This window comes from Myotis lucifugus, unplaced genomic scaffold (genome assembly GCF_000147115.1).
Source record: "Myotis lucifugus unplaced genomic scaffold, Myoluc2.0 scaffold_0, whole genome shotgun sequence".
Classification (NCBI taxonomy): domain Eukaryota; kingdom Metazoa; phylum Chordata; class Mammalia; order Chiroptera; family Vespertilionidae; genus Myotis; species Myotis lucifugus.
The window spans coordinates 47,528,180-47,543,489 of record NW_005871048.1 but is presented as its reverse complement, the minus strand read 5'-3'; the positions used below and the strand labels follow the sequence as shown (position 1 = coordinate 47,543,489).

At 38.0% G+C, this 15,310-nt stretch overlaps 1 protein-coding gene and 1 long non-coding RNA gene across 2 annotated transcripts in view; one reads left to right on the top strand and one right to left on the bottom strand.

The window, feature by feature from the left end:
• The window catches only part of PDE4D (phosphodiesterase 4D), a 1,252,971-nt gene that overhangs the window by 1,200,409 nt on the left and 37,252 nt on the right, over nt 1-15,310 (bottom strand).
• Nucleotides 12,888-15,043, top strand: LOC106696493. Its single transcript, XR_001347442.2, has 2 exons — nt 12,888-13,590; nt 14,835-15,043. It is a non-coding gene; the product is annotated as an uncharacterized LOC106696493 (long non-coding RNA).

The window sequence follows — 15,310 nt, the reverse complement described above, 5'->3', positions numbered from 1 at the left end:
GCATGAGTAAGGCCAGCTGAAAGTATCAGAGTCTGGCTTAGATACTGAATTCCCCTGGCTAACCAGTAGACCAGCGATTTTCAACCAGTGTGCCGCAAGAGGCACATTGGTGTGCTGCAAGAATGTTTAAGGGAAAATAGAGATGGCAGCATAGTTAAACGCCTGTACTTGCCACCTCCCACTATCACATCAAAATTACACTAAATTGCAGAACCATCATCCAGAACCACTGGAAAGCTGGTTGAATGGAAATCCTACAACTAGAGAAGTAAAGAGGAAAGCACACTGAAACTGGTAGGAGGTGCCACATTTTTAATCGGGAGGGAGATCATCTCTGCAGAGGCCACCCAGAGGAGCAAGGGGTCCTAGCCCCACACCAGACCCCCAGCCAAGAATCCCAGAGCTGGGAAAATAAGTCCCTATGGGCTGTAAAAACAAGTGCAGATTGGGGCTCAGTGACACAGAGGCTGCTGGAGACCTAGCTGTTCCTCTTAAAAGGCCAGCACCATGAAGTGAACTTACATGGTCCTGCTTCCTCTGAGTTCCAGCACCAGGGTGAGGCTCTGGGGAACACAGACACATATGAGGAGGAACTGGATTGTCTGGCATCAGGGCAGAAACACAGAGGCGGCTTTCTCTCAGGTGAAGGTGCTCACAGGGATCATTGTTCCTATGCTGGGACCTCCCTGGTCACAGGGTTGACTGGAAGTCATTTCTGTTTGCTCCTCCCTGGTGATTCCCTAAGACCCAGCCTCATCCAATTTATAACCCCACCCAAGCTGTGTGCAGCAGCTTTTGCATATGAAGGGACTGTCCTTGCTCAGGCTAAAATTTCTCAAACAAGCTGTAACTGGGTCAAGGAACCCCAAACCTATCAATAAAAGGCCCAAGACCCAGCACCAGCACCAGCCTGCCTTGCTTCATAGCTGGGCCTCATCTGGGCACTGCCAAACCAGATACAAAGAGGAAGAATCTGCAGATCTCTTGGTAGCCCCTGTTGGGTGGCCTCAGGCAGTGGCTGACTTTGCACCTCCCTGGAGACCCAAGAGTCAGTGTACCCAGTGATCAGTGTCAGACCATAGCAGATTACAACTCTTCACATCCATAAGCAACACACTCAAGGGGCAGACTCAGTGAACACCAAAGCCCCACTGAAACAAGTCCTGCTCCACAGGGGTGTCTCCTGCATAGCAGCTCTCCCACTTTAATCGCAGCTGGTCCTCACAGCTAATTGGCCTGGATATCAATTCCTCCCCATGATACCAATAGCAATCAAGTCTCAACTACAACAAGACTGTGCTCACAGCCCACACAGGAATGCACCTAGAGCTCCCAGCTTAGGTGATTGAGGAAGCTGAGCCACTGGGCCCTATAGAACACCTACTACACAAGGCCACTCTACCAACTCAAAGAGACATAGCAGTTCTGCCCAATGCATAGAAACAAACACAGGGAAGCTGCCAAAATGCAGAAACAAAGAAACAAGTCACAAATGAAAGAAATGGAAGAAAGCAAACTACTGGATATAGAGTTCAAAACCACAGTTATAAGGTATTCAAGAATCTTCTAGAAACCTTCATAAAAATGGAAAAGGCCCAGAAATTAAGCAGACACTGACTGAAATAAAGAATAATATACAGGGAGTCAACAGTAGAGTAGAGGATTCTGAGAATCAAATCAACGATTTGAAATATGTGGAAAAAAACACCCAACCAGAAGAGCAAAAAGAGAAAAGAATCCAAAAATATGATGATAGTGTAAGAAGCCTCTTGGACAACTTCAAGCATACCAATTTTCACATTATGGGGGTGTCAGAAGAAGAGAGATAGCAAGATATTAAAAACTATTTGAAGAAATAATGACAGAAAACTTCCCCTACCTGGTGAAAGAAATAGACTTATAAGTCCAGGAAGCACAGAGAGTATTAAACAAGAAGAACCCAAAGAGGACCACACCAATACACATCATAATTAAAATGCCAAGGCCTAAAGACAAAGAGAGAATCTTAAAAGCAGCAAGAGAAAAGTAGTTAGTTACCTACAAGGGAGTGCCCATATGACTATCAGCTGATTTCTCAACAGAAACTCTGCAGGCCAGAAGAGAGTGGCAAGAAATAATCAAAGTGATGAATAGCAAGGACTTGCAACCAAGATTACTCTAGCCAGCAAAGCTATCATTTAGAATTGAAGGTCTGATAAAGGCAAGAAAAAGCTAAAGGAGTTCATCACCACCAAACCAGTATTATATAAAATGTTGAAGGGTATTCTTTAAGAAGAGGAAGAAGAAGAAAAAGAAAAAGATCAAAAATATGAACAACAAAATGGCAACAAATACATACCTATCAACAATTGAATCTAAAAATCAAAAGAAATGATACGAAATCTAATGAACAGAATAAATTGGTGAATAAAATAGAATCAGAGGCATGTAAATAGAACATACTGACGATTCTCAGAGAGAATGGGGGTGGAGGACTGGAATAAACAAAGATCTTATATGCATACTAGAGGCCCGATGCACGAAATTCATGCAAGGGACTCTGCCCTCGCAGCCCCGCCTCACAGCCCCACCCCCTGCCCACTGGTCGTTCCAGAAGGTCATTCTGCTGTCCAGTCTAATTAGCATATTAGCTCTTTATTATATAGGATATGCATTACCTATGGACACAGACAATAGGGTGGGGAAGGCCTGGGGCAGGGCAGGAACCTGGTGGAGGGAGGCAGTGGGGGGAAAAAAGAGAGACATCTGTAATAATCTCCACAATAAAGATTTTTAAAAAAAGGAATTTTAAAGACATGAAATACCTAACAATCTACTCAGGGCACTGAAGCCTTTTCCCTTTGATTGTCAAATAAAAAAATGGCAATCACCAACACAATAGCTGTCTAGTGTGAATGAGTCCAAATTATACCTACATTGTATTTTTTTGTCAGATCAGCAAAAATAAATTTTTTTTGGTGTGCCACAGAATTTTAGTAATTAGTGTGTGCCATGAGATGAAAAAGGTTGAAAATCGCTATAGTAGACACATGAAAATAATAAACAGTTACCATTTTAAGACATTATGTTTTGTAGTAGTTTGTTACACAGCAATTGCTAACTGATATAACTTGCATAATAACCAAGAGTTTAAAAGTAACGTTGGGGGGGGGGGGTCTCCCTAAATTCAAATTCAAGATCATAATGTTAAAATATTTTTGCTAAAAGTCAAAAGAATTTAAAATGACAAGTTACCTAAGCAAAAAGAGGTCTTAATGCTCAGTTTAAAATTTTTGCAATCATTTGGAAACAGCAAGATTATGTGGAAATATCTTCAACATAACTGCACTTCAAAACTGAACTATTAGCATCTCCTTAAATTATAAAAGTGGAGTGATCGTTTACAAGTATAAATAAATATCTTACACCCAGTAGACTATTGTTTTTCTTTGTGGACTCCAATAAAAACAAAGTAGAATCACACATGTTCTCTTCATCCTTCAGTAATTCTACCCTAGCCTCATCACAAGGGACTTGTGATTTCCACAGCACTAACAGTCTATTTTCATTACAGGAAACTTCCTTCTTTCATCTTGAAAAAATTAACAGCCTTCCTGTCCACATACCAACAATAATTTGTTTCTGTTCAGACTTTTGTACTGACTAAGCACTCTCTTCTTCCCCTTCCAAAGTTATTCTTTCTTTTTTCTTTGCATATTTCCCAGAGGTATGCACTAAAGTGTCAACTCTCACATTAGAGAAGTGCGTAAAGAAGCAGATATCCTAGGAATACATATGCAGTGTGAAGAGGCTTTCACACCCAATCTCCTTCACACTCACAGCCTCATACCAGGGCCCGGAGACAATTTTAGCTCATGCAGAATCCTTTTTATATTCTGTTCCATAAATATAATGCATCTTTGTATGAGAAGAAAACAGCCAGAGAACATTATTAATGACACAAATAATAATATGCACTTGCAGAGTCCTCTTCTAGATCAGTCTCCCTTGCTCTTCCTTATGTGGTGTCTTAGTTCTTTGGGGCTGCTGTAACAAAAATACCATAGACTATATGGCTTATAAACAGCAGAAATTTATTTCCCACAGTTCTGGAGTCTGGAAGGCCAACATTAGGGTGCCAGCTAGTTGGGTGAGGGTCCTCTTCCATTTGAAGACTTTTTACTGTGTCCTCCAATGGTAGAAGGGGCTAGAGCAGCGGTTCTCAACCTGTGGGTCGCGACCCCTTTGGGGGTCGAACGACCCTTTCACAGGGGTCGCCTAAGACCATCAGAAAACACATATATAATTACATATTGTTTTTGTGATTAATCACTATGCTTTAATTATGTTCAATTTGTAACAATGAAATTGGGGTTCACCACAACATGAGAAACTGTATTCAAGAGTTGCGGCATTAGAAAGGTTGAGAACCACTGGGCTAGAGAGTTTTGTGGGGTCTCTTTTATGAGGTACTAACCCCATTAAGGTTCTGTCCTCATGATCTAATCATCTTTCCAAGGACCCACCTCCTAACACCATAATATTAAACATCAGGATTTCAACATATGAATTTGGCCGGGGAAGGTGGGGGTGGGGGGCGGGGGGTGGGGGAAGACACAAATTCAGTCCATAGCAGGAGGTGAGCAGAGCCAGGATTATTGTCTCCCTTTTACAGTCAAGGAAACTCAGGCTGGGGTGGCATTGTAACTTTTTTGAGATTTCTCTTCTGTAATGTGACTAAATCAGAATTTACAACCAAATTCAGAGTCCTTTTCCATACACTATGTTCTGGAATAATACAATGTTAGAAAACTCAAAACAATTTTTTCATAGAAAAGATAAAGAACAAAGGTAAATGTAAGGAGAAAGATAAAGAGCAGATAGATATGTGTGAGGTATTTACATTTACACTGCACAATTGTATAAGAAAACCAGCTCCTAGCTGGTAATATTTCTAGAATATTCTACAGAACACAACAGAAAGTTACATAATTTTACATCGTGTGATATACTGATAACAGCAGAGCAACAAATACCAAAGTGAGGATTCCCACATAACTTTGTTTGACAATCCCATTTTCACCTCCTCTTTATGTTCTAAATGTGCTATTGTGGGCTGTTTTTCTTTATCCAGCATAAGCTACTGCAAGATATTCTTGTTTATGCAAAATAAATTTAGCAGAGGCAGTGCCACAGATAACTGAATATGCAGGTTAACACTACAAAACACAATAACATCTCATTTATTTCAAACTCTGCCCAAAGTTAAAGCTCTAGAACAGGGTTTGGCAAATTTTTCTGCAAAAGATCAGATAGTATGTTAGGCTTTGCGGACCACATGGTCTCTGCAGCAACTACTCAATCCTGCCCTTGTGGTGTGACAGCAACAGTAGACACTATGTAAACAAATGAGTGTGGCTGTGTTCCAATAAAACTTTATTTAGACAAATAGATCTGGGCCTCAGGCAAGAGTTTGCCAATCCCTGTTCTAAAACATAATCCTCACTCAGAAGGGAAAAAATACACTCATGTTTTTATTTACTCTCAGGGGAAAACTGACACCCTAATCAGATGCCTATTGTCTCACTTTATACACAATTTTTTTAAAATGGATTATTTTCTTGCTTACAACCCACAGCAACAGAGAAGCAGGGATTTCAAAGCCGGGTGCTAGCATGGACCAGTACAGTGAAGGCTAAAAGCCTTCAGAAGATAGCCAGAGGACTCAAACAGCAGAGCAGTCTGGACCAGGGCAAAACACTCTCCCTAAACCAACCGCTGAATATCACCTTACTCATGTCAATATCACCTGATTCTATCACTTACTTACAGCTAAGTTCCATTTATGATGGTCATCATGATGATTCTGAATCTTAATGATGACTGAATCACCAAAATATTCTATTTAATCTCCTTTAGGCAGAAGAAACATAGACACATAGGATCCACTTTAGAAAGACCTATGAAAATTGGCTACTAGAGGCTTTGAATCTGATTGAATAAACTTCAGTTATCTAGAATATATATTTTATGAAATATTCAATTCCCCAAGTAATAATAATAAAGACAAACATTTATAAGACACTTATTTTGAGTATTGCATCATTTCAAGTGTTTTATGTATATTAATTTATTTAATGTTCACCACAACCCAACCAGGTAGTACTGTTATTATCCCATTTTCCAGATAAGAAAGTTGAGGTACAGGGAGATTAAATATCCTGCCCAAAATAATTCAGCTATTAAGAGGCAGAGCTGAGATCTGAATCCAAGCCATCTAGCTCCAGACAACATTTTTTCAAATACTACACTATGCCAAGTCATTACCCTAAAAATATATGTAGGGTGCCTTATTTCAAAGACCTAAACATGATAAGATATATGTAAAACCTCTACTAAATATAATGTAATATAATCTTCAGAATCTAATGATTGAGACATGTCAGTGTTTTTCAATGCCTTGGAGTAAAGACTATGTTTATTATCTTTGTTCAGTTCCACCAAAATAATGAGACAGTTTGGATAGTAGTTTAAGGAGATTTTGTTGTTTTCAGGATTGCATTTAAAATTGTTTTGTAATGATCCAGGGAAATAAACCAATAAATAAAGTTATAGGAAAATTCTTTTTAGGCACTTCTAGTTCAGTCAGAAAAATACCAAATTGTGAAATGACTTAGTCCTGCTATTTCTTAGGTCAAGATATAAAAATTAAAACAGATTTTTGTTAGTTGTATTTATTTCTTAAATAGATTAATTATAAATTTGGCTTATATGGAAGGAAAATAATGTGGTTGTTAAAATAACTGAGGTTATTACTGGCTTATCACCCAACAAAAATATTTGACCCTAATATATCCAGAGTGAAGGACTAAAATCATTTTATGATGTTTTACTAAAAGAAAATTCAAAGTTTATGGAGATATTTTTTAATAGCAATTATCTGAAAAATATTGTTGGTTACTGAGTAGGCATTTGTGTTCTTTTTTATTTGTGATATGAATATTTTTGCTAATCTCTGGAAGTTCATAGTGGAGAGAAATCATTCAGCCTCTACAAAATAGAGACGCTATGAACCAAGCTTATATTAGTTCCACTTTTTACTCAACTCCGTGCAAGAAACAGTTCTCCCAAAGCTATGCATTCCTCACAGCAGTTATCCCCAACAATCAGTTAGCATTCACTGCAAAACATACAAATACTCGAGGAACTCGGAGGAGCAGGTACATTTTGAACAGTCATTTTATCTTTGTTGCCAGTTTTTCATTTTCTTCCTACTGTTTTCTAAAACCACAAAGCAAGGGATGAAATACCTGACATAGAAGAGAATGGACTAGGTGGGAAGAGAAAAACATCCCATTACCACTTTCTTTGTTATAGGATATAAACATTAAATCAATAGTAATTTCTATGATCATAGTTTTGGGTTATATTATAATAGCCTTGGAAGATTATTAAGAATTTAAAACTAAAATCATATTCCTAATTTCTTCTAGATGGCAAAGATTATAACTTTTACTTAGTGGTTACAAGGCCTAGATTCTATGTAAACATGTTAGAGAACAGGAAAAAAAGGAAATGAAGGAAAGGGAAGAGAAAAAAAAGATAAAACGAAAAGGAAAGAAAAGAAAAAAGGTATGGCAGAAACTGGTTGGCTAATCACCAAACCAACTTTCTATTTTTCCCAGACACAAACAGGACTATCTGCCCTAGGCTCCCTTCAACTTGATGGGGCCATGTGACCGAACTGGCCAAAAGAATGTAAGCAATCCTCTACATGTTTCCCTCTTTGCCAAAGTGCAGGGCCTGGGGACTGGTGGCAACGAGGTGATGACAAGAAAACCACTTGAATGAGAGGAATGTATCCATCAAGCATATCCATTTTAGTAAATTGGCACGGCCACTATGGAAAACAGTATAGAGGACCCTAAAAAATTAAAAATAGAACTACCATGCGACCCAACAATCCAACTTCTGGGTATTTATGTGAAGGAAATAAAATCACTATCTTGAGATATATCTGTAACCCATGTTCATTGCAGTGTTCTTCACAATAGCCAAGACTTGGAAAAACCTAAGTTTCCATCAATAGATGAGTGGATAAAGATAATGTCAGACACACAGACACACACACACACACACACACACACACACAGTGTCATATTAATCAGAGAGAAAGAAATCCTGCCATTGTGACAACATGGGTGAAAATTGATGGCATTATGGTAAGTGAAATAAGTCACACAGAGGGAAATAATGCTGTGTGAACTCACTTATATGTGGACTCTAAATAAGCTGAACACATAGAAATAGAGAATAGAATGGTGGTTGACAGGGGTCAGAAGTTGAGGAAAAAGGAGAGATGTTGGTCAAAGAGTACAAACTTTCAGTTATAAGTTATAGCAATCTAATGTACAGAATAGCAAATATAGCTAATAATAATGTATGATATACTTGAAAGTTACTAAGAGAGAAGATCTTAAATGTCCTCAGCACAAAGAGAGAGACAGACACTATGTGATGATATGACATAGGTGCTAGTTAACAATATGGTGGCAATAATTTTGTAATATATAAGTGTGTTATCAACATGTTGTACATCTTAAACTTATACAATTGTATATGTCAATTATATCTCAATAAAGCTTGGGGGAATAATAAAATTAAAAAGCATTCTTCCAATACAACCTTAAATTACTAAAGAGTGCTCTTATATAATCACCAAAGACACAAAAAAGTCTGGACAATGGTCCTAGGTGTCAGTATTCAAGCTGTATTACAAATGAAATTCCTTCATTTCTACAAAGTTCCCTCGTGAATTGCTGGGTGGGAGAGGATCCATTTCATTTATTTTGTTTTGCTTATTGTGCCTTCCACTTTTATGATTTCATCTACAAAGAAAAAAAGTACTACAGGTGGTAGAACTTCTTCCAACTAACCAATAGTGCTGTTAGGAAATAAAATCCTAACAACAGTGTGCTCAAGAAGCTGGAATGTAGGACACAGCTGTGACCAATATTCCAAAAAGCATGATGGTCTTCGGAAGAAGAACCAGTTAAAAATTAGGAATTCACAACTGCTGACTGAACTCTGAATCATTCACAAAGTCATTTTGACTTTTCTTGTTCTTTCTCAGATGAAAAGTCCTAAGGATAAGTATCACCTTAAAGCCCATGTGATTATTCCACTAGTGAAATTTAATTGAGCCAAGACAGGAATAAAAAAAATCTAACAACAGCCCAGTCGGCATGGCTCAATGGTTGCGCATCGACCTATGAATCAGGAGGTCACAGTTGGATTCCTGGTCAGGGTATATGCCCGGATTTGGGGCTCGGGGCCCAGAGAAGGCATACAGGAGGCAGCTGATCAATAATTCTCTCTCATCATTGATGTTTCTATCTCTCCCTCTCCCTTCCTCTCTGAAATCAATAAAAATATTTTTTAATCTAAGAACATCTGTCAGTCTGAATTTTTTAATTCATTTTTTCCTGTGAGAAAACTATATGTTCTAAAGCTTTGCCATTAACAACTCTAAATGTAGACTGTGAAGGAATGCTTATCTGACTCTCGGCTCAGTGCTATATCTCACTGTAAAGAAAGTCACGGCACAAGCTTAACCGACAAGAAAATCCATCCTGTCTGGGGGAGGCAGACATAGCTTAGAAAGTTAATCAAACTAATCAGGAAGAAATATACTGGATATTTTTCATTTTAAAAATTGATCATTTATACTTTTATTAATATGTTGGAAATACTTATTATAAGTAACATTTATATGGCACTTAGTTTAATAAATATGTCTTTACATACGATACCACATTTATTTGCCACAGTCACCCCACTGGTATGTTTAATAGTTAAGTAATAGACAGATAAGGACTGAGGCTCTAACGGCCTTTATAACTTTTCAAGATCAAAAGTGAAAACTTACTTTGCTTTAAAAAGTATTTATCCATTACTTGAAACATACACTTAGAAGTAAAGGAAGCTAACTAGTGCTATGAGCTTCTATAGCAATAATAGTGTATTATTTGTACAGTACATTACAATGTACAAAGAATTAAAATGTTCTTTCATAAGCACTCTCTCAATATGCTTCTGATCGCTGATACAGTAAAATACCAGAACAGTATCATTATTTTCATTTTACAGATATAGAAACTAGGGCTTACAAAAATTTAATAACCTAAGCATAATCTCACTAACCAAGATTAATTCACTAAGTCATTGTGCTTTTTGAAATTGGAAATTTAAGGGACACAATTTTGGCTAGTGATTAATATAACAGGAACTTATGTCACCTGCATGTATTATATAATTAAAATAGAATAATTAATGATTTTCAAATTAAATGAAAGCTCCTCCTCCACCATTGGGTATTGTCAAACTTCCCAGAGGAGGAAACTAAAATAGCTAAAGCATTTGTGGTGTTGTGTGGGGGCGTGGGGATTGTTTCATTTGTTTTGCTCCATTTTTAAAACATGCTCAAGGTAGGCTGGCAACTCTTTTGAAAATGTCAACTAGAAATAATTAAATTGGGAGGCAAGATTAAGCAATAAGATTAGTCCGTTATATATAACGCTGGGGGAAAAAATGTCAGAGAAGAAAGAGTAAGTTTTTCCAAAAGCAAAATTCACCAAATAAAACACTGGGAAATGTAATTCAATCAAGAAATAATATTTTTTTTCAATTTGGATTTATGTCATTGCTTTAGTAGGTAGTGTTAATAGTTTCCAAATGCCAATGTGTATTCATGAACACTTTGCAAGTTCATGATGTAATACATTCCTTTTTGGATACATCTTATGTCAAATCCATCTGTCTAAGGCAGATATGCATAGTTTTACAGAATTTTATCTGCAAAAGAACTTCCACAGTCAGACAAAAATGGCATTACAAAATAAAGAGGCGTCGAGAAAAGGAAGATCAGCTGTTCTGAAGATATCTCCTTCTCCCTCAGTGCCTTGCCCACAGCTTTGTGTCCACTGAACACCTGGCACCCCTCCAGTCTTGCTTTTCTTAAAATCCTGCCCATTCACAAGAAAGAGATGTGATCCTGGGATCTCAGGGAGACCTAAAAAGATGAAGATCTTGGAGGAAGTACCAGGGCTAGATCTTAACATTTCTAGTATATATCCACCAGAACTTCCCTGAGCCCTAAACACCCTCTAAACACCTTCTGAATTCAATGGGCAGCTTATTAAAGTTTGATCGTGAAACATTGTCATTTTTATTTGATGCATCTCAATAAGAGCCCAAGTGAGTTAATATAAAGACAGAAGATAGAAAAGGGGGAAAGGGAAGATGATTGCTGCATCAAGAAAAATACACAAATTCCACCAGAAGAAGAGCAGCCCAGTTAGATGTCAGAAGCTAGTTCAGGTAAAGAGCTTCCACCCACACCACTTCTTACTCTGATGGGCCTCGAACCACCTTGAGGGATGAGATTTTATTCCTTTTATAAATGCACCACTTTTTTCCACTAATACAGTTAGGAATGTAGAACAACAAGTGAATCAACTATGACTATTAGTGTCTATGGCTATGGAAACTCAATAAATGAACCCGCTTTTCTACCTCAATAAAAGACTCAGACCATTTCTTCATAAAGTAAATGTGTTTCTTCAAAGAATATATCAGAATTACTTTTCTTGAAAACTATTTTACATACATTTGGTTGATACAAATTCTATATTGATTATTTTTCTTTCCCTTTATAAGCTTCATCCATGGATGTGACCTATAACAGGGTCATATTTTTATTTTATATTTTTAACAGCAAAACTTTGCATTTCCAGTATAATCTAACCATAAAATTTTGCAAAACCACAACTAATATTTCTCTCCTACTGGCTAAATTATGTCAGTCATTTAAATAGATGGAACCAAATATAAACTGTTCTTGAGTATATAAATAATATTTTATAGGAACTGGCAAGTAATTACAATTGCTATTAGAAGTTTATATTTGCCACAGGAACCTGTGATTTTAAAAAACTGTTCAAATTATTTATGCATGAGACTTATACATAGCACAAATGTATTCATTTGTATTTATGGGTCTAAAGAGAAAAAAAATTAGAGAAAAGGCAAATTGGTAAACAACCCCAAATTAAGAGAAATTACCTAGCTTTGTGCTGTAGTAAAAAGTATAAAAATTATTTGGAAGGAAGGAGAATTATTTCTAAGCACTAACTTTATAAGCAAAAGCCCTATTTTTTTTAATGATAGAAGAAATCAATGTTTTTAAGTAAAAACTGAACTGCTTACACTAACCAGTCATACTCAGTATTAATTCTATCCCACAGTGTATGCTACAGAAGGTAATAAAATGCTAATGTTTTCTAGTTTCTCATTTCAATCTGCTCCAGCTTTATCTTAAGCCTTGTTAGCAACAGAAGTCGCCCCAACAATTACACAAACCTAACAACGACTTCCCTGGGATAATTTGATCTGCTGCAACCACAAATTCCAGTCCACATACTTTCTTCTATTATGGTTGTGTCTGTGTGTGTTTAATACTCTTCTTATAAGGCTCTTAAAAATGAGCTAGTAGTTTCTCGTTCAGCTCTCTGCCACGTTAACAGTTTTATACATGTAAAAATTACCTAGTTATTTATACAGAATATCTTAATTCAGCTTCAGAGGACAGCGAAGAAAAGAATCGTTGCCATCATTTTACATTGCTCCTTTTTGGGCGCTTTCACGGCTGTGTACCTGCGCCCCAAAATGATCATTCGCTGCTCCCTCTCAGTATTCACCGGTGGGGATAGAAAATCTTGAAACTTGCCTGACTCAAGTGTTCCCAGCCATTGCCCAGACACCAGAAGCCTGCTTTCATCTGCTCATGTTGGAGCTTTATCACTTAACTGACCCCATAAAACACACAGGGCTACAACACACTGAACAGCCTCCTTCAAAATGCAGCCTGATTGTGATTCATGGCAAAAAGCTGGAATAGCCCTGCCAGGTCGTAGACGCATTAAGATAAATTGCATTGAATGTGATACATATAAAACAGCACCTTGAAAATGAATCATCTGCTAATTCAGTATTTTCTAATTACAATCACTCCCTCTCAGGGCATGTAATTAATTTACTGAGTTTAAAAAAAAAAAAAAAGTCAGGATTACTCACACAGTCTTGAAGATGCAATGTCAGCTATTTAGGACAGAAACATCCAAGGCCGTGTTAGAACTCAATTACCACTACATATGCGTTAAAGCAGGAACTGCAGGCCTCTGGACTACGGCAACTATAGGACTCGTGCTGCTCGTACGCTGGGCTATAATTTATGAAACCGAGCCCCAGATCCAGCCAATCATTTAGCTCCTCATAACAAGTCTAACTGGCTCTGGAAAGCTGAAAGGGCTGCACTAGAACAACAAAGATGAGATAGTCCACACAATAATCTGCTTATCTGGAATCACTTTCCCTCACAAGGGCCAGAGAAAAATCACAGCTCCATTGTCTGAGGGCAGGACAGCTGACCTGAGAAAATGCGACTACACCTGGAGCAAGACCTTTTCTGGCTTGGCAGTCCCAGTCGAGCCGGCATTAAAGGACCGAGCTGCCCCTGGAAACCGAAGGACAATGACAGCCGCAAAACCTCAGGTAATCTTCATCTTTTTATTTTTATTTTTAGCAGGAGTAATGCTGGGTCACATTATATGCAGGAAGCCACTGGGGCAACTAGGTATGCTTCAATTTTATTTTCTCTTTTTCCATTCTAATCGTTTGTAGGATCATTTGTTATTAAGCATGAGTCCGGGGAGGCTTAGGGTACCTGAAATGAACTTGAAACCGAAAGGATCATTTGAGGAGGAAAAGAGATCGTTTTCCAGAGCAGTCTGAGAGCTGTCGCTTCAGATGTGCACCCTTCTCACCCAAACACAGAAACAAGGAAAAAGGGGCTGAAGCAGGGAGAGAAAAGGCGTTTCATGAGAACAGTTAAATGCTTTTCGTATCTGAAAGGAAATAACTATGCTCAAAGTGTACATTGGGAAGATAGGTTAATGCCCAGCTCCCCTGGCCCTTGGAACCTAGACCACACAAGAATGTACCACGTGGGATTGTTGGGGGAGAGAATGACATAAAAAGTTGACAGAGCCCCCGGGGGCCAGGCTTTTTGGTTTTTGTTTTGTTGGCAATAGTTTATACTTCCCATTATATTTTAAAGTATTACGTATACCAACTACTGCTGTTATACCAAAGTTCCAAATTTGTAGTTATTAAAGGAAAACATTTTTAAGTTAAAAGAGGTGACAAAAATAGAAAAGCAAACACACACACACACACATACACACACACACACACAAAATGGAATTGACATACACATAACCCCAGCACCACACCCTTAGGTACTTGACGTACTTTACCCAACAGCAAATCCTTTCAAATCCTCAGCAAATAGTGTTTCTTCAACGAATTTTATAGCAAGTGTAACATTAGCAACAAAAAAAATCTGTGTAATAAACCTTTTAATGACTAAATCAATCATTATACTTTCAAAGTGACAACAGAACCTTCCCAATATTCAAATCGTGTCAGTTTTATCTGCTCTCAGCGGAAGAAGCAGGGAAGGAAAATTTGCTTTGTTCAGTGATGAAATATAAACAACTGTAACAGAAGAGACATTTATGCACCTTTTGTTTGCTGTAGACAATTGACTGTATCCAACTTGAGATTTGACACCAAAAAGAAAAACATAGCAGCACACAGGGAACAGAAGAAGTAATCCATCAACAATTCCCCCAAGATTTGTTCTCTGAATTGTCCAGTGTGTGACTAGCAAGGGAAGAATATTTCTGCTCTGTTTAACTATCTTTTATTTAATTAAACCTTTGTTCATTTGACAGTGCTGTTGTCTACGGTGACTATGTGAGAACCGAAACTTCTGAGGAAGCCAGGGTGTTAAAATTGTTGTTCCCTTTACTCAAAGATAATATGGATTATCTAGCCTGAAATGGAAATCAAACCCTTAAGGTAATATTGCCATTGAATCCTCAACACACCCAACTCCCCCTTTCTCATTCCCTTAATAAAACTTCATTAAAATCCCCTCGAACTCCTGTGTTTGAATCTCCATTTGTCGGCAGACCAAGGCCAAGAATACTTGAAGACCTTTAAGTCATTTCACATGTATTGTTGTCCAGAAACTTCCCATAGGAACCACCTCCCAAACACTTGAAGGCAACCACTTCACCACCCAAGGCAGCGGCCTGCCACCAGCCAGCAAGTGCTTGGGTGAGAGCTTTCACGGCTCCTGTGCAGTCTCAGCGCTAACAGGCAGCTGACTTACAGGCCGACCTCTGGCCCCTGCGCCCTGACAAAC